Source organism: Anastrepha ludens, chromosome 4 (assembly GCF_028408465.1).
Source record: "Anastrepha ludens isolate Willacy chromosome 4, idAnaLude1.1, whole genome shotgun sequence".
Taxonomy (NCBI): domain Eukaryota; kingdom Metazoa; phylum Arthropoda; class Insecta; order Diptera; family Tephritidae; genus Anastrepha; species Anastrepha ludens.
In genome coordinates, this window is record NC_071500.1 from 52,512,673 (window position 1) to 52,533,033 (window position 20,361).

Here is a 20,361-nt window from a genome sequence, read left to right on the forward strand (position 1 = left end):
TATAGTCGATTAACGAACACATTATATTCTGATCCGGTACATCTGTTATAATACTTGTACGACCAAAGTCAAGAAGTTATTTCTCAAGTAAGGTGTGCATTTGTAATGCACTGGGGATAGTCCTACTATCGAGAATATAGCTCGGTTAACAACCCTTAGACTAGAAAACCGAGAAAAAAACATAGGAAATGATCTTAATTGTATTTATTTCATTTCAATTTATGGCAGCCTATGATATCAAAATCTTAAATAAGGACTTTCAAAGTGGCTTAGCCTAAGCCTTAAAGTCTAGATTACATAATACTTGATAACCAAGCCAAAGAATAATATGACTATTTATATAGGAGAAAAACTTCGGCGAATGGAGGATAAACATACTGTGCACCAATACGTGTATGGGTATATTCATATTTCAATACAAATTCTTTACATGTCAGCAATATACGCATCAGCAAGGGATTAATAGTTCCGACCAATCGGCTTCATGAAACGCATCGATTTTTATAAAACTCTTACTTTACAATGAAATTATATTGCTTTTCAGCTACTACAAAATGATCCCAATCAATTGAAAGTTCCCAATGCTTTCTTAATCCTATGGGTACTCTACCCATGAATTCTACTTAACAGCCATCTATCCTTTTTTCGCGGGATATTTATTTTAACTTTTTTTCTTCCAAAAACCTATCCCTCGAAAATTATATGAATCCAAATTTTTCTGCATAAATACTTTTTTTCTTGTAAAAATCCTTTTTTCCGGGGTAAGTTCTATTTTTCTTGTATAAATCCTTGTTCCACTTACAAATCTTAACGCATATTGGTGAACAAGAAAATCTAAGAAGACGTTGTTGCATAGCCTTTGAATGTTATTGTAAAATGTAAGGGAAATGTAGGTTAATCTAGAATTGCTGCTGCGGAAACAAAATTAAAAAGTGGATAGATAATGTTTCAGTTCTAAATTAATGGACGAAAATATTTAGGAATGAAAACTGTGACTACACTGGCAAGGACTAGCGTTGCGGTGTAACAGGTAATATACTTTCAAGCGTCAATAGATGAAACGTCGCAATTAAAAGTCGTTACGCTGAAAACAATTCTTATGGTGAAATACAATTTGATACATTTGTGTTTAAGATTAAACGACTTTCTAAAAATATGTAGTAGAACAATTCGCTAAATTACTGCAAAGAACAAATATTTTATCAAAACTTATGTCAATACTGAAGACAGTGGCGCCGAAGTTAATTTCATTAGTTTGGAATAGTTTAGCAGACGATTGTAAGTGTAAGTTCTTTGAATACACAAAATATATATTAATTTTAGAAAGTTTTTCAACTTTGATATCCTTTTATTATTCTTTCTTCACTCTGATATTCCACGAAATTGTTGCCCGCAGTGAGGTTTTCCTTTCTTCCAGTCGCAATTGCTGACATGCTTAGTCATGCTTAATACTTATATATTCTCAACAGCTCTCAAATATTTTATATTTTATAATCCTTGCCGTTCATCGTTAATAATCCTCGTCGAGACTCATTTCTCATATCCATCTATCTTAATAAAGAAAGGCTAGGGACTCTTTATCGCGCATTTATTTTATTTTATTTTTTTCTCACTTTTTATTCGATTGCATATTTAGATATTCTAATTCAAAAACACACCCTTAGCGAAATAGACTACGCTTACCACCGACTGGCGTTAACTTTTTGCCTACGCAGCAGAGCGGTAAACTTGAGGATAAATTCATACATTAATGTAAGGTAATACATACAAAGAACAGTAAAACAAAATAAATTCACAAAATAATAAATATGCATGAGATGCGCTTAGACACAAATATAAATGCGTGCATATATAGTATGTATGAGGAAAGATATATACAAATAAATATATGCATGTATAATAAGGAGAGATGTAGATATTTTCTTCAAAGACAGGCAAACAACAATAACACAAAAGTAATAATAAATTAATAATATTCGTACCATAGGAAGCATGCATGAAGCAAAAATAAATAAATGTAAAAAAATCGTTTATCGAGGTTTGCAATACCACCAGCTGTGTTGGGAGATTGAGTGATTTACACCCCTTCGATATGCAAAAAATCATTACATATTATTTCAATACCTTAGTGAATTATCAAGCATGCAAATGGACCTACATTTATACATACATACTCTAAATATATATGTAAACACAAATACAGGGTATATCAATGGAGTATTTAGTCGAGTATTGTTACTTATTCGGAAGGTCCAATTGGCGATGGTCACATAACTCTGGCTGAAATTGCCTTATGGCGGTCATAATATTCACTTCAATTATGTGTTTTTTATTCGCGTGGACCTCAAATTTAAGATAGATCCAAGGAAGGTAGCTCAATGATAGTGTTGATTCGCCCATACTACACTTGTGGCCAACAAATTCTTTTACACCCCTCCGATGACCAAATTTAATAATAATAATAATAATAATATTTTTTTTATTATTATTTCTATTTGTAAAAAGATAACATTGCGCATTGGTTAGAAGCTGAAACAAATTATCTGCACTTTATTTTAAGCCACCAATACTACGAATTTTGTTTGATATAATTGATATAATTAAAATAAAAAAGCGAAGTAGTTTTAAGTATAAATTTTAAGTGTGCAGGCTTTACATTGTCCTCTTCAAATATGTGTTCACTTATTTTTAGCAACTTAACGCTTCACACTATGCCACAGATGCTGAAATGAATTTTAAAGAAGTGAATTCCCATAAAATTTGAAACCTTCAAGCCTGAAATATATCCCAAATATTGATCAGCCCAAAAGAAATAACATTAATCGTTCGTAAAATTTTTTTAGAATAACTTCAAGAACAATATTTTCCATTTATAAGTTTCTCCCTTTACGGTTGTTGTCTGGTTTTATCGAACTTACTTGCTCACTAATTGTTGACCGGCATTGCTTCTCGAACGAAACATTGATTTCGAAAACAAAATTTGATTATCAGCATACATAGATCAAAGTTCAATTTTCCAAACCGCACGTAAAAAATTTGGAAAACAAATATTGCTATAGCGCTTATATGTCATACCTCTGCACATTTCAACTGGATTATGAAAAACAACAGCCGCACACATTGCTTAATGTCTTTGCCAATAAAAGCAACCTTAGCATCCTCAACACCACATAATGGTGTCCGCCAACAAGCCACCTGAGGTATCAAGCTGAAATGAAAAGTATCTTAACAATAAGGTAGGCTACTCACATACCAAGGGCTCTCTAGCTGCGGAACCACTCTTCCCATACTAATTAACCATAGCCGCCAAAGGCTAAGAAATTTGCAGCGTCCTTTTTGAAATACCCGTTAGACTACACAGAAATAAGCAAGCAAGCATCAGATGGCATACAAAACTTGTGAATGAACAGTTAAGCATTGGTTGTCTTTGCACCGACCTTCAAGGAAATCGTAAAAATCATGGTTTGCGAATAATAAGCATATATTTTTAAATTGTAGTTTTATATCGTTTCAATTATTTTTCAATTAGTGAAAATCGCATTACTCATGATATTTTCCTCATATGCAAGTATATTTCCTTGACGGTGGGTACTCAAAGCAAAAATCGCTTAAACAATTTGGGATGAAAAACTAATATAAAACAGTTTTTTAATATCTTGGTAAGTCTTCGAAATAATGAGATTTCAAAACCCAAACTTTGGCATTTTATACATTTATAAAAAAAAATCCATATTTTTTTCCTTTACGGTTATATGTTTTCTTTTCTTTTCCAATCTAGCCCGATTTTTAGCTGTATGTTTATATATATTACATATTGTTTAGGAAAATAAAATCCATTATTTTTGCGTAAAATTCAAAACTTTATTTAATATGTTTCGCATTGTCCGAACAGTCACTACAGACGTATGTTACTTTGCATAGCCCTGATAGAACACAACAGCCCTTCTGTTGGCTTATTGTGGCCGTTTCTGATCAGTCGCTAACTTCAAACGGTCCAATAGTTCACAGTAGAGATCTGAATTTAGTGTTTCACCCTACGCAACTCCTAATAAATGATGCCTTTCAAGCCCCAACAAATAGACAGTATAATCTTCTTGGCTATTAGTTCTGGTTTAGCCACCGTTTGGGCTGCTTCATCAGGCTTTGACTACGATCGTTTTCGTGCAATATTGCCGTGACGCATTTCTCATCCCCACTCACCATCCGCTTAATAAATGGATCGATTTCACTCCGTTTAGCCAAGGCTTTACAGATGGATATTCGATCCATCATATTTTTGGTGTTAATTGGCACCCAAACATCGAGCTTCTTTTTGAACCCAGATTTGAGCAAATGGTTCAAAACTGTTTTATAGTCGATCCTTAGCTCTTAGGTGATACTACGACCCCTAAAATGAAGGTCAATTCCGATTATTTGGGTGATTTTATCGACATTTTCTTTGACATCAAAAATGCCTGAACAGAATCGACGAAATCACGGCCCGATGAAAACCTTTCACAATTTCAGCGACCTGTCTTGCATTATCGCCTTTATCAAAGAAAAACTGTAAAATGTACCAAATTTTCTCTTTGTTGACTTCCATTGATTACACCCTGTAACTCACAACTGAATTAAACAAACAAAAAACAGCCAAAGAAGGTTTTATTTGATCGATACGTTAGGAAATATCGATCACTACAGCCATCTATTCCCTTAACTTTTAGCAGAGCATAGGGCGACATTTCTGAGTATATTTTTGGTAGTGTTCTTGAATAAAATTGTTTTTTTTTTAGAATTTGTGATGAATTGATTTTTTTTCTTTTAGTAAATACCTATAATTTAAATTTATTGATCATTTCATCAAGATCTATAATAACCCACCACCAAACGGAGTCGCTACATAAACTAGAGAATATTCATGTATTAGCACTGAAAAGTTCAAATTTCCTAGAGCGCATATTTTTTACTCTCACTTGCTAATATATCCTGCGTCCTTGACGTTGACACACAGCAATACACAACGTACAACCAACGCTAGGCATAATCACATGTTCGCCGCCCACTTCCACTTCCACCATCAGAGTCACCAATGCCATCATTACAACCCCCGCCTATTCGCAGCTGCTTTGTAAGCAAAAACGGTGAACGCTTCATTTGACGCACAAGTGTAATAATATTAAATTTGTTATATTGCAAATGCTATATGAGGAAACCTGAATATATATGAGTATAAGTGTATATGGTATATCTTTTGAAAACAGGCTAGGAAAAAATTAATAAATATCATTAAGTTTACATTGATTGCAAGCCTTGATATTTATGCAAAATTACGCAGCGAAGTGGGTTTCCTTTCAGGAGGAGTAGAGGATACATAAATTATTGGTTTTATGCCACTGAACTGAACTTATTCAAGTATCGTGGATTATTAAACGCCACCCCGTGGCAAATGAGGGTACGTTGAATTTGTGGTAAAATAATTTAAAATGAGCCTGAATCGAGGGAATGCAAGCAAGTGTAAAAGAAATATTTGATATATATATAAGGAATTTGAAAAGTGAACTATGTATATGTTAAGATACTTTATATTCATGCCTTGGCTTGATAAAAACAAAGGTATTTCGCCTTGAATGCTTTTATGAATGAAGATTTTATGTGCTTGATTTTATTTGTAGATCGGGTTTCCTTTTTCTTCCGCCATACTTTATACTAATATAAATATTTTAGAGTAGATGATGATGCCATGAGATCACTTGGTAATAATAATAATGGTAAAATATGAAACCAAATGACCCATTTTAAACTTTTTGTCAGAAGTTCTTAGAAATAACATTATTAAATCGTCGTTTGCCTTCACGACTTTTATTAAAAAATACATCGAATGTATTTTTCAAGATTTACTCTTCTCTTGCTAATTGTTTTACCGAGAAATATATGTGATCTTAATAATATATATAATATTTTAAAGACGGGTCATTTGACCCACATTGGTAGGAATAGGAATACATCAAATACCGGTAGGTTTAGTGTTAACTTCTCTTAAGAACAGCATATACTATCATTTCAGTATGTTATGCCCAAGACGTTGAGAAAAAATCAATACCAACGAAACTACTTCCAGGCCACACAAAACTACATGTAGGTAGGGCGATTTCTAATCGCCCAGATTCTCTTCTCAAATAATTTGGTTTTATACTGGCATAGACTTAACTTCTGCCACTTGCAATAAATTCTTAAAAGGAGACTAAATAGATCATAGTTCGATGGATATTTTCGGCTGGGCTTATTGAGAATTAGCAGCATTGTAAACACATAGATTCTAGTTGTTTTACCCAAAATTTATTTCATCCAACTCTATACAAAATTTTGTGAATGCATTCAATTTTTATCTAATACCGATCGCTCCTCGGCAGGCAACGGCAAATCACCGAATGTATTTCTACTACAAAAAATGTAATCATAAATTAGGCATAAATTTAAGTCTCCACTTGACGGAAATCATGGCCCCTAAAGAGCTATGAGTATGTCAATTCGAATGAGACGCCAAAGAGGGGATTAAGATCGCACCGATTCTGAATAGCTTCCAAACAGTAACGGCAGTCTTTATATATGATTCGTTTTTCCTTTTTCAATTCTTTTTGAGCCCTCTTCAGTGCGGTGTGAATTACTAAAGTTTCAACCTGGAAGACAGTGCAAATGCTATGTAATTTAAATTTACGCCAGTTGTCACCTTGTCACCTTGTTTATGAACAACAAATGCTAATGCACAGTCGCCTTTTCCAACTTGCTTCCATCGGTATAGATATTGGTAGTCTTTACATCGATAATTCCGTCAGCGTCCTGTTGTGATGCTATACTTTCGAAGAGGTAAGGACCAATGCTCGGAAGGATTTAGTTCGGTTTTTGGTGCGGTACGTTGTTCAAGTAAAGGGTTATTCAATAGGTGCGCTTCAACTTTTTTCCGATAGGGAGGGCGAACGACGCAATATTTTTTATTTGTCGCTTGTCATTTGTAAACTTCATTAGTATACATTTCATCATGGAACGCTACACACTTGAGCAACGATTGCAAATCGTGCAAATTTTTTATGAAAATAATCGTTCTGTTGCTGCTACTTTAAGAGCATTACGGCCATTTTACGGTCCATTTAACAAGCCGTCCCGTTTTGGGGTTATGTGAAGTCATTGGTCTACAGTAACAAGCCGGCGACGATTTGTGAGCTCAGAACCAATATTGAACGCGAAATTGCTGGAATTTCGGACGATTTATCGAAAATTGTGGTCGAAAATTGGGTTCAACGATTGGACTTCGTAAAACGTGCACGCGGTGGTCATGCAAAAGAAATCGAATTTCATACTTAAATGTATATGTTCAAACTCGATAATAAAAAAAAAATTAGTTAAAAAAGTCAAACCGTTTGTGTTTTATTCAAAAAAGTTCAAAAGTTGAAGCGCTCTTACTGAAAAACCCTATATAATGTTTAATCTCTTAATATCTCCACACTTCCTATACACTTATTTACAATAAGGTTGGGTTAGTTCTATGGTTGCTCGTGAGAAAGCTTACACGGAAGAGAAATTAAATTCCTCGATTATAATACCACTGCATTGGCAAAGAGGAGAAAAAAGTTGGGAAAAGCGTGCTCTTACAACTGATAAAATTCATCAAACGAAAAAATTCTGATATAACTGCAGACGTAGCACAGAAGTGAGTGGCAAGATGTCTAATGCCTAAACGATTTATGCTAAACCCCGGACCGGTAAGAGAAGGCACTAGATAATTTCACCTAATCCTGCAGACAATTTCTGCAAGCAGCACTCGAAGAGTCCACAAAACAGGAAATAGGATATGCTGGTCCTATGAAGTGCAATACATGTCTAAGCAACATCAAAGTCATACAAAATAAAACTTGTTAATGGAGGACTGTTCGTTAGTTAAGAAATTGCTATAGTTTACTTTTTTCTGCTGCTTACTATAGTTTTATGGCGTAGAGACATTATAAGATTATGTAAATATGCATAGTTCTACACTTTGATATTGTGAAAAAACATGAACTTAACAAAAAAAGGTTATATCAATTCTCACTGCATTATACCTAACTGCGATACCCGCAATATGCGAAAGCAGCGGCTTTGTTAGCCTCAGAAGGATCTCGGAACCTTGTAACTTGATACCGAGCGCTCGCTGAGCTAACCACATTTCCAGGACAGACTAAGAGTGATCGTGGGAACGCCCAACAACAACCCCAAGCAATATAATTTCTGATTGTGGCTATGAAATCGTTCGTTTTAGTCGAAACAGTCACTCAATTACAGTCGACGCTTGTTTATTGCCGCATTTCTCTCATATACTCGTATGTAGGTACGTTTATCAGCTTTCAAGGTGCGTAAAGCGAGGTATGGCAATGTAACTGCTCATGATAACTAAACTGAAATATTGTAGCACGTGAAAGTCGCCATCTTGAAATAGGACTACTTAGAAAAAATGCTAATATAAATTATTATAGCCTTGCATATATTATATATACATATGTATGCACATATATTCCTCCCTGTTAAATAATATTTATTTATGTAGAGTGATACAATATATAAAATACTTTTACCTATATTTCAACGAGTCAGCACTTAATACCCTCTCCTCTTCATTCGCTTATAAAAAAAAAATTAAGTAAACTACTGGAAAAAGGGTGCATACATACATATATACTTTTAACAAAAGTAATAAAATTGCCGACTAATCTAGGCAACAAAAGAATTTGCTGTAAGAAAAATTTACATACGCAACAATAGACAACAGCAACTACAACAATTGCAATAATAACGCGAGAGACTATAGTAATTACAACAAATGTGATTACAAGAGCAATAAAAAATTATTTTAATTTCAAGTAATTTCCGCTGCAAATGCAATGCCCTCTAACTACGAGAACAGGAAGCGGTTGTGGAGGAGCGAATAGACAAGGCAAGGGGCTCACAGCACTACTATGTTGCGAGTATTACTTAGCGCATATTATAATTTTTTCCAGTTATTTTGTTATATTTTTTTTCAGCAATCACTTACGTACACAAAAAGAAGCGAGAGTTCGCTCATGATTTAATATTTTTTATGCACACATACAGGCATTTGTTTTGTAGATTCATAGTTATTCTTGTTTGTACAAAATCAAAGTGTTGGTGTTTGAATCATTTGGGTGTGTGCAATGCATGCCATTTTATTCGCGTGGTTTGCTTCTACCCATTTATTCATTCATTCATTAATTCCTTCATTCAGTTGACCGCTTGATTCATTCATGCATTTGATATGTAAATTTTTGAAACACTAATTTTTCTACAAATGACGGGATGGGGATTTCCGGCGCAACTAAAGATGACTTTTGATGTAGGCTAAAAGGAAATCTTGTCCGTTGATAGAAATAAGCCCAGGAAATCTTTTTAAATATCGATTTTGTTTTTTATACTAGTGAAGTATATAAAGATTTTTTGATATTCCTTAAATACTATCTTCGATGTTGATAGTTAAGAGAGAGAGCACCGTCAGGGAAAACACTGCCAAAAACCAACACGATTTTTAAGCGACTTCAAGCTAAAATTAAGTTGGCTCTAAAACTGCATACCCCAAGTTTTATTTTTAATTTTGACGAACAAGTTTGCTTTCATATAAAAAAAATCAAGCATTTATCTTAAATGGCGTGAAACTTAACGAAATAAATTGCAAAAAATCAGTGATATTTCGTTGAAAGTCACTTGGCGCTTTGCTACATCAAAATTCAATGGACTTTAAAATTTTAAATTAAAAATTTTTTTAAAATTCTGATTAAAAAGTGGAAAATTTTGAAGGTAATTTTTTGAAATTAGTTAAGAGGGGCAGCTACTCTAGCACTTTCAAATTTTCCATTTTTTTCTTTTAACTTTAAAAATTCATTTACAATCTAAAGAATATCTTTTTAATGTTTTAAGCTTAATAGAAAGTCTAAAAAGTGCCTATAAGGTCAGTAAAGTTATGAACGAAAGATGAGTAAGAACGAAAACTTTAATCGCGTTTTTCTCGAAATACGTTTTTTCCGCGCTGTTGCATATAACTCAAAAAGTAATCAAGGTATCAACTTAAAATTTTACAGGGATATTTTTTTAAACTATTGGCTTTTACATGTACTTCTAATTTTATATTAATTTTCTTTAAACATTTTGTTTTGATCAATCTGTACTATAGGGTGGGCCATGTAAAATTTTCTTTTTGAATCGGCTATAAAAAAAAAACTAATCAATATTTTTTCAAACTTTTTTTTTATTTTGAAGATTGAACATTGTAATTTATGAATGAAAAGTAATATCGTTCAAATGACTGCCGCGACTGGCTTTACAGTAGGCCATTCGATCAACCCAATTTTTAAGCATATTTTCGATTGCTTGGGCTCCAATTTCATGAATGGCAACTTCAATTTCATGTTTTAAAGCATTAATCGTCTCTGGATGGGTTAGCATAGCATTTGTCCTTAACGGCTTCCCACAAAAAATAGTCCAACGGGCTTAAATCACAGCTCCGAGGCGGCCAATTGATATCGGAATTTCGGCTGATTATTCGGTTTTCAAAAACGGTAGCCAAAAGTTCGAGTGTATCTTTGGCATTGTAACAAGTTGCACCGTCCTGTTGAAACCAAATGTCGTCCATGTCATCCTCTTTAATTTTTGGAAACAAAAACTCGGTGAGCATGTCACGGTAACGCTCGCCATTTACTGTAACCGCGGAAGAAGAAGAAGACTCAATATTTCCCAATTTTGTTCTAGCGTATAGCGTCTCATTTCGTAAATGTCAAACCTTTAAGTAAATTATGAACACATTTGACATGTCATTTGTGTTACCATTCTCAAAAACTATGTGGTTCAAAAAGCAAACGCTATATGCCCCACCCTATATAAAGGTGAATGTCTGTACGTTGTCCGCGCAAATGACGTAAACATTTTTAGACATTCATATTTTCACCCAATGAAGGTTATAGGCATGTTTTTATGATGGAACTTCCTTCCCACAGCCCCCAGGTCGCGCCACCACTCTCATTCGTCACTAATAATCGAATTATTGCTTAAATTTAATCTAAAAAATCTTAGTTTTTCCTATTTCCCACTATTTATAGCACACTCTAGACTTCATAATCCGCATAAGCTGTTCAACTATGACCCAAATGCAAAGCTCAAAAACGGTTTGAGATAGACAATTAATTAAAATAATTTTGCTTCATATTTTTCTGATTGGTTGTTTTAATTTTATTCAACGAGGCATAGCAACGGATGCCGGGTATTGTAATATTATGGTTATTAATAAAAAATTATTTTCTATGAAATTATTGTTTGTAATTCTTTTATATACATATCCTAAATCCCTCAAAACTACGCCTACGCGAACGGGGCCGCGGGTTAAAGCTAGTTTGTTTATAAAAAAGAGTAATTTTATTTCTTTACAATTCAAATTTTAAATTTTTTCGTTAAAAATAAGTAAGGGCAAAGCGTAATAATGATAATTATCAGCGTCTACTGCACAGCGAATATTTTTTGGTTGAAGCAGAAGAGAATACTATCACAGAAATAAAATTGATACTGATCTTCTTATAAACTAAATGAGATTAAACAATTGAGACTTCCAGGAAACCCCTAAAACTGAAATTCGTGCTTTGATTAGGACGAGTTCGGCCGTCATAGTCAAGTGATACTAGCGGTTGCTTGCCGGTTGCTCTCGATCTTCATACCCACTGTAGGCATTTAAAATCAACTCACTTTGCATCTACTCTTTCGTCACTTGTGGACTGTGAGAATCGCCGAGCTTCTCCTATAATCTGACGTGTTTCTCTTAATGTGGTTCTCTTTCAAAATGTAAGAAAATATAATTGAATGCCACCTCCAAACGGCAAATGGAATGACAAAATTTCTCTATAATTTGATGTTTCATTCTACAATTGGTTTTGAAACCGGAACAAACTGAATGCCAGTTACGCACAAAGTCACTCAGCAATGTCAGTCGCGGAACAATAACACTCTAATTAAAGTAAAAGAAGCAAAATGGCTTAACTCGTTAAATGATCACTCTTTTCTTTGGTTTGATTTAATAAACAAATCGAGCATTATCTGGATTTGCCTTACTTACTTCGGATTCATATTAACCCACAAATTATTTTCTCCGATGACTTCTCTTCTGTCGAGTACAATTGGCAATTTGTCCCCGGTTAAAATAACTACATAGATCATGAAGATAGTGTGATTCAGGAACCCATTTAGAAGGAGGTCCCATAGCAGTGACATATCTTATTGGAGACAATAAGGAAGAGTTCGTGCGTCGTTATAAAGAATAAGGTGAAAGCTAACGTTGCAACCTCCCCGTTCTATATCGCAGACCCCATCGCAACTAAAGATGTACACTCTTCTTCCTGTAAAATTGTTTTGGGTGTCTTTTTAATAGAATAGTTACTAAAATTACGCCAAAGAACTTAGAAATGCCGCCGAGTGGAAATGTTCCCAAACTATAACTACCCATGGTAATCTAACAGCCGCACATACACACATACATAGAGTAGCTTTTAAAGTCATACTCGTATGCTAGCATTCATTGAATGTCTCACCTCGACAACTGTTTAAATGTGTATTTGTATGTAAAATTTTACTTTCAGCTAAAAAGCAAAGTAATGAAATACTTTTATACACACACATAAATCAACAGCTGCTGCCAGATTACTCGTATTGCAGCAAAAGCAGAAAAGCAGCAGCAGCAGCAGCTGCAGCTACCGTATTCAGCATTTTTCAGTGCATTGCAATGAATTGCATCACATCCTCTTGTTAAGTGGAAATTATACAGTAATAAAAATGTTACATCTACTTAGTCGTACCGCAACAAGTACCACTTCCCCCACCTCACCAGTCAAGCGAACGAACGGATAAGCGATGCGGCATGTAGGTGTCCACATATTCACTAAGTCATGTACGTATGATTGTGTATATGTATGTGTGCATGTGCTTTTCGCATATAATTACGACGAGACGTTGACAGCGCAGGGAATTTATTTTTTTACAATTAAAGATAAATGCAACTATGAATCACAAACATTCACACACATATATATACAAGCAAAAATATATATAGATTATACATATGTTTGACAAAGCAACAACACACAACAAATATTACATATAATTTAAATTTAGTTTAATTGTTGCTCTCCCGATGGGTCTGCCGCAAAGTTGCACGATTTTCTTTCGTTGCTCTTATTCCCCTGCCGCTTTTGATAGGCGCGCAACCAACCTGTCGCAAGTATCGTAAAGTGAAGTGTCGTAGACAGTGTTTCGATCTGAAAAAGAGCGAGTGCGCATTATTATTGTGCGGCGTTCACCGTTACCTTGCTAGTGTGTGCTTTGCTTGAAGTATTACCTTGTAAACGTCAAACTGTAAAATTATAAAAGAACTTTTTCTTATAGCTTCTTATACGGCTAGGATAGGTTCAAAGATCATATAACCATATCATAGAACCAAGGCGAATCAATACAAATTAGGAATGTCAAGGGAAAGATAATAGAAGAATGAAATGAATAACAGTTAGGTGAAATTAGTTTGTCGTCATTCTATTTTGATGGCATTTTAAATTAAAGGCTAATTGAAGAAGAAAAAATCAACTATTCTAATCACAACACCTTTGACCTAAAGTGTCATTAAAGTGCCAGACAAGTGTCATTGTATCTCTTATAGCGTTGTAATTTTTTTTCGATTACAATTCGGAAAGGCGTGAAATGTTCATTATAAAACAAATTATCAACCAAACAAAAATAAGGCTTCTTAGAGCTCAAAAACCCAATTCTGAAATATCTCGAAAACTATTCTACTAATTGAAACAATCATATTTAGTTTCAGCGGACAATTTTACATAATTTTAGTGGGTCAAATGCCGTGGTCTATTTTTTTTTTCGGGTAGTGTAGTTGGGTTCAAATTGCTTCAAGTTCGACACACATAGGTATGCCATCATCAACATATTCAGCAAAGCGATAATTTTTTTTTACTTGAAACAGAATGAAATCCTCTCTCAGAGACAAATTTGACACTGATCTTCTTAAGACTTCCAAAAAATTCCAAAAAGAGGCTTTCACGAGTTCGGTGGTCATAGTCCGCTTGTTCCATACCCACTGTGAGAAATAAAAATCAACTAAGTCGTAAATCATGCTTCCTTAAAAAACATTGTATTATATATCGTTATATCGTACTATGTAGAATCAAATCACTTAAATATATTTTTACTGATTACAAAAAAAAAAAACGTTTCTTGCAAAAGTTTTTAAAAATTAATCATTAAAATGTAAGTAATAACAGAAGAGCAACACGTTTATTTTACTAAACTTAAAATAAATAATAATATATTAATATCCTGTAAGATCTCGTTTTATGCGGATTATTTTTATGCCATTTTGAAGTTGTGCAGTTAGTATTGCAAAGTTTAATTACCGACTACATTGTCTGCTTATGATGAAAATGATTTGGAACCACTTTGCAAACGGTGCAAGCCATTATAAGATAGCGATAATGATTAAAAAATTTAAAATTACATGACTTTTCAATAAAATAAAGAATTACATTTGAATACAAGTTTATTTTAGCCTAAACTGGTGTAATGAGTTTAAATATATTAAGAACAATTGGAATAAGAACAAATGGAGATTAAATAAAAACAATTTTGGAATTATCACAGGAACTCTAACAGACCTCTATATAGTATATTGAATTATTATCTTACTAACCTGGGAATATAATTCAATGGAACTTGCAGGTTCTGTAGTAAGGAATATGAAACCACCAACATAAGCTGGCATTTTGCCCAGCACTGAGGTACAAGCGGCACAAGCACTTGAGTAAACATATTTTACCAGAGAAGGGAACTCACTAAACTAGGACGAACACTAAAATGTATTAAAGAATTTGGGCTCAGAGAAATACTCTGAATCCAAGGCGAGGGCACAATAAAACTTTCAGGACGCTATGCTGGGTCTCCTAATAATAATAATAATGGATTGATATAAACTATTACGACTTTTCCCACAATAGAAGGCTTTCACTTCATACGATATTCACCCCCAGAAACAGGTGAGACCTCACTAGAAAAAGGCCATCCTGCTGTCCTTTGTGCGGTGGACCAAACACAGCACAGCACCAGGTCAGTCAATGCCCGAAACAATTGAATATCAATGCGCTGACAGCGTTAATCTAAACACTGCATTACCTTCCCCGAGCTCTAACAATTATTTTCAAGTGCATAATTTTCTAAAGGGCAATAATGTCTTAAATCTGGTCTAATTTAATTTGCTCAATATTTGTAATTTGCGTTTTCATTCTACTGAACTAAAATAAAACAATAAAAAAATAAAGCTTCGTAGCTGTGTCGTTTATATTGTAATTTGTTATTATTGTATATAAATTGATATAAATAATTTTGATATAAAAAATGTGTCCTTAGTTATTCTTTCTTAAACCACTGTACCACTGTCCACCAAATCCATTTGGATCTCCTGTCCTCTGACATTTATAAGCAACTGTGAAATAGTTATTTGTAAAACATAAAAAAATTAAAATTCTCAATTGTGTAATTGTGCTATTATAAGCTGCAAATAGTAGTTGGAAAGGAATAAAATTAAATGAATGGAAAAACAGAAAGAGAGAAAAAAATTGTGCACATAAAAAACAAACCGTCAAGTTTGTAGCTATAATAGAAAATTTAATAGATACAATTAAACATCCGCCAAATAATAAAATTTTTAAATTGTTGCCACAATGCGGCATAGTAACAACAACAACATCTGAAACAACAACCACGTAGCGTAGTGCAATGCAGTTAAAAATTAAATAGTAGTAGTCAAACAAAGTACCGCAAATCCCCCACAATGCGGCCAACTTCATACAAATGCATATTTGTGCACACTCGTACATAGCGGCGCATATGAGGACAGATTGGGGCTTAAGTCGTTTTAGATTACTTTTATTCACAAGCTGCAATTTAATATTTTAATGAGCTGCAGGAAATAAATGTGTAATTTTTTGTGACGAATGACCCATTGAATGTTGTAAAAATTGCATATAAAAAGGTAGCTGCAATTTCATAGCAGGAATTAGCGGAATACTCGGATCTATATGTACATTATGTGCACATGTGAAACTAATGATGGTTTCACTAAAGCAAACAAACATGTTATGCGGCCAAAAGGATGGACTTTTGAAAAGCGGGAATTAGTTATTGATTTTAGCAGTGCAACGTCATTATTAGAATAAACAGGTTGTAGTAGTGTTCCATATCAATCCGTCACCCCTGGCACATGCACACCATTAGTCGAGACGAAAGCTCACATTAGAGTATTGCCGTTTTTCGTTTTTGAGAGTGGGGGCAGTTTGTAACGTCACATCAATTGTTTCCATCAGCAGATATTTCGAGTGGCATTGGCGTAACGTAATGTTAACGTTAACTAATGACTAATGTCGTAATGTTAACTAGAGACTGAAAGAGTGTAGATGTTTTCTTCGTCTACTACAAGACAGGTAGTTATGCCGAATATATGTACAGGAGTATGTCCAGTTGCTACTTGAGGTTAAATTCTTCGCTTTTCTAATTTAAAATCTTCGAATCAAATATCAGCTTAGGAAGTTTCATGTGCCGTTCAAAAGCATGCGAAAGATATGTCGCATCATACAATATATAACAGTAAATTACAAAAACGCACTAATAAAATTAAAACTTAGTAGTCCATCCATACATCCGCCTTTGTATATATCTAAAGAAATATAAACTTTATAAAAAATGTTAGCCTTAGCGCGCTATTCTTAGCTACTAAATACAACAGAAAAATGCCATTCTCAATTTTTAAATTTTTGGTTATCATTTTTTGTGATTCCATTCTTGAAAATCTATCTCAAGAAAAAAGCTTACAACTTTCACTACTGCAAAGTTAAAACTTTTTCCGTTATGACCAGAGAAGCAAATTAATAGCTAAATTATGAGGAAATAATATAGAAAACAAAAATTACTTTTGTGCGGAAACGAAGAACAAAGGGCAAATATAAAATACTTAACTGTTTGGGTAAACCTTTTTCACTTTTCGACATAGTCTCCCTTTAGGCTTTTAAACTTCGTCCAATACTGTCCTGTTTGCTAATTCGTACCGAAAAATTGAATTTAGCCAAATCTTAAAAATATCCATCCGTTTCGACAATCGCCTCGTCGGTTGAATAAAATCTTTTTCCGACCAGCCATTACTTCGAGAAGCCTGGAGAATAGGGAGGATGTGAAACGACCACGACTGTTGAGGCGTGAGCTGGTGCGTTGTTGTGATGGAAGAAGAAAATCACTCGACTTCCTCGGTTCAAACGAATGTCAAACACAAAGAAATATACCAATATAGCTGAAACTTGGTGGCTGTTCTTCCTAGAGATGCTACTAACTAAACATAACGTTGATATGCACCAGTAAAATCATCTCTTTGACTTTATACGAACTTTTCAAACGACCTTCGTAATAACTTCAGGTCACATTTAAAATAAAAGCACTTTAGGCTGTCGCAAGGAACCGCTGTGATCGCAAGTCCTCTTGTTTAGCCGAGAGAGCTGAGCATGTATAATAAAATAGTTTTTACCCAATGGGAAATATTAAAAAATGTACGGGTTTTCACTTTTCGCTGGGGTTATTTCTGACCTCCTCATATGTGCTACTTTTTTCGCAATAAAGTTTTTCTCTAAATTCATTTAAATGTTTTATAAGAATATCAAAACATGCCAGTTGTTATTAAAATCTTAATTGTGACCTTGTGAATTTTGTGGCCTCATAAGAATAGAGTCCTAACTATGAGATTTCTATGTGACGTGGATTTATGTACTTGTGGTAGTTTAGTAAGCACACAGCCATAAATCAAGCCCATCGATCAAACCATCTGTCATGTAATAACAAAACAGAGTTAAGTTTCAGGCAAATTTATTTTTTCTCCTTCAAAATATAACCCGTCTGAAGCAATACACATGTGCCAATGTATAACCCAGTCCTCCATGCACCGCTGGTAGGCCGACGGAGGAATCGTCTTCAGCTCCTTCGTCGCATTCTCTTTAATCTCCTCTATCGATTGAAATCTCCTTCCACGAAGTGGTAACTTCAACTTGGGAAACTAAAAGAAATCGCACGGGGCCATATCAGGTGAATACGGTGCTTGCACGATGGTAGTTACTTGGTGTTTGGTTAAATAATGCAGCACAAATTGGGCTCGATGCGATGGAGCGTTATCATCATGCAAAATCAAAGAATTGTTTGCCCAAATTTCCGTAAGGCCAGGCAGACACTAATGATCCGGTGGCGGTTAAAAGTGGCAGGTGTGTGTCCTACAGTCCTACCAACATAGAAAAAAAATATGGACCAATTCCCACGAGCGCAGTTCATTTAAATTAAATATTCCCGGTACTTTCTGATCATAGAGTATATCCATGTATTCACCTAAGTGCTTCTTTACTTCTTTCACCACTTCGTTGCCTATTTCTATGGAATTCATTTTACTTTACTCTCGACTTGATTCTGTTATTCTCTTTCAAATCATTTCATATTTCCCTCTATAGCTCTACACTCTTTGTCACTTGGCTCATGCATTCTTTGCAAATTATTTGCTGTATTAAATTTCCAGCCTAAACTTGCAATCCAACAAGTTTCCATCGTCATAATACAGCAACGGTCAAACTGTGGTAGCACTCTGAAAAAAAACTGGGCGAATTTTAATTAGAGTTGTAAAATATTTTACGAATGCACTAATTACTCCACTCATGCAACAGATGTCGATACCACGAGGAAACGAATAAAACGCTAACAAAGTAACTAAATAATTGCGATGCATAAAAATTCTGCAAAGGCTACAATACAACAAAATAGCAACAAAAAACAAACATGGTGGTAATTTATGAAAAATAAGCAAATAAAAGAGAACCAGCAATTCAACTTAAAATAATAAAATTAAAAAGATAATATAAAAAATGGTCACAAAAGCAATAAAAGGATCAACTTTGTTGCAATGCAATATACGATAGCGGCTTGGTGCAAAACAAAATGCAACATTGTTGCAAAGCCGCATTAATTTGAGTGTATAATAAAAACAAAGAAACGAAAGAGTGTACACAATTTACAACATAAAAATTTTACAATATTAATACAATAATAATTTGAAAGTTTAACGACTTTTGATTTTTATCTGGAAGTCATAAAAAAGTGAGTGCTGCTATGTTGGCATGCATGTGAGCTGCCATTTCAGTTTAGATGTGTACGAGTATATAGTACGTATGTGTGAGTGTAAATAGCAATGCATTTTGTGGACTTAATCGTAGCTCATCTCACTTATATATATGCATACCTACTACATTCATGGGTCTATATATGTATATGAAATTCAGTAAAATGTTAAATTCTACAATAATGCAAACTGACCATAACCTGCAGTAACAAAATCATATCAGCTACGGACTGGTTTTGAACTATACATTTTGTAGCCAGTGCTAAATGAAAGTTCCAAATTGACTACTCAAGATCGTTTTTTCGTGCACAATGGTGGGTATCATTGCAAGCCACCAATGCATTTGCTGAGAGGCGTTGCACAAATCATAGGTACATATGGTATGTATATTTATTATATGTAACTATATATTTATTTGGAGGAGGATTTTTACTTGACATGTCCCAAACCCAGCGCATAATCTCACATCAGCTTACTCTCGAATGGATGTTCGGAAGCTACCCAAAGGATACTTGGGCAAGGCCCGAAAGTAGTGAGCTGTTTGAACCATATGCAGAAGAATCACTCTGGCCACGGCCTAGTGAATCGCAATCAGTGACTTTCCCCACTTACGTAGGCTTCTACTTATGAAACCATCCTTAAGCAACCATTGACGCTGAATATCTATACATATAATAATGAACGCAAAATGGTACTGTTGCAAAATAAACTAGTTACACGATAGGCTGAAAATATTTCAATTAGCCGCTTTCCAGCCATTATTCATCTGCCATCACCATTCGACATGCATACATACATAAAGACAGGTGTATGTAAATGGATAAATACATATAGCATATACATATATATTACGAAGAGAGTCAAAACGATTAAGTAGCCACTTTGTAAAGGCATGTATGTATATGTGTATGTGGTCATATGTACATATTACCATACAAAAAATTCACCGCGAAAAAATTGTGTTACTTTTCTCTTTGTTTTCTACTCATTTTTTACGCTTGCAAACAGGAAACTATTTTGCATTTAATTGTCTTTAATGGCGTGCAATATAAAATGTTAAAATGTTGTGAAAATTTGATAGGTGGAGAAGTGGAATAACGCATACATATAAT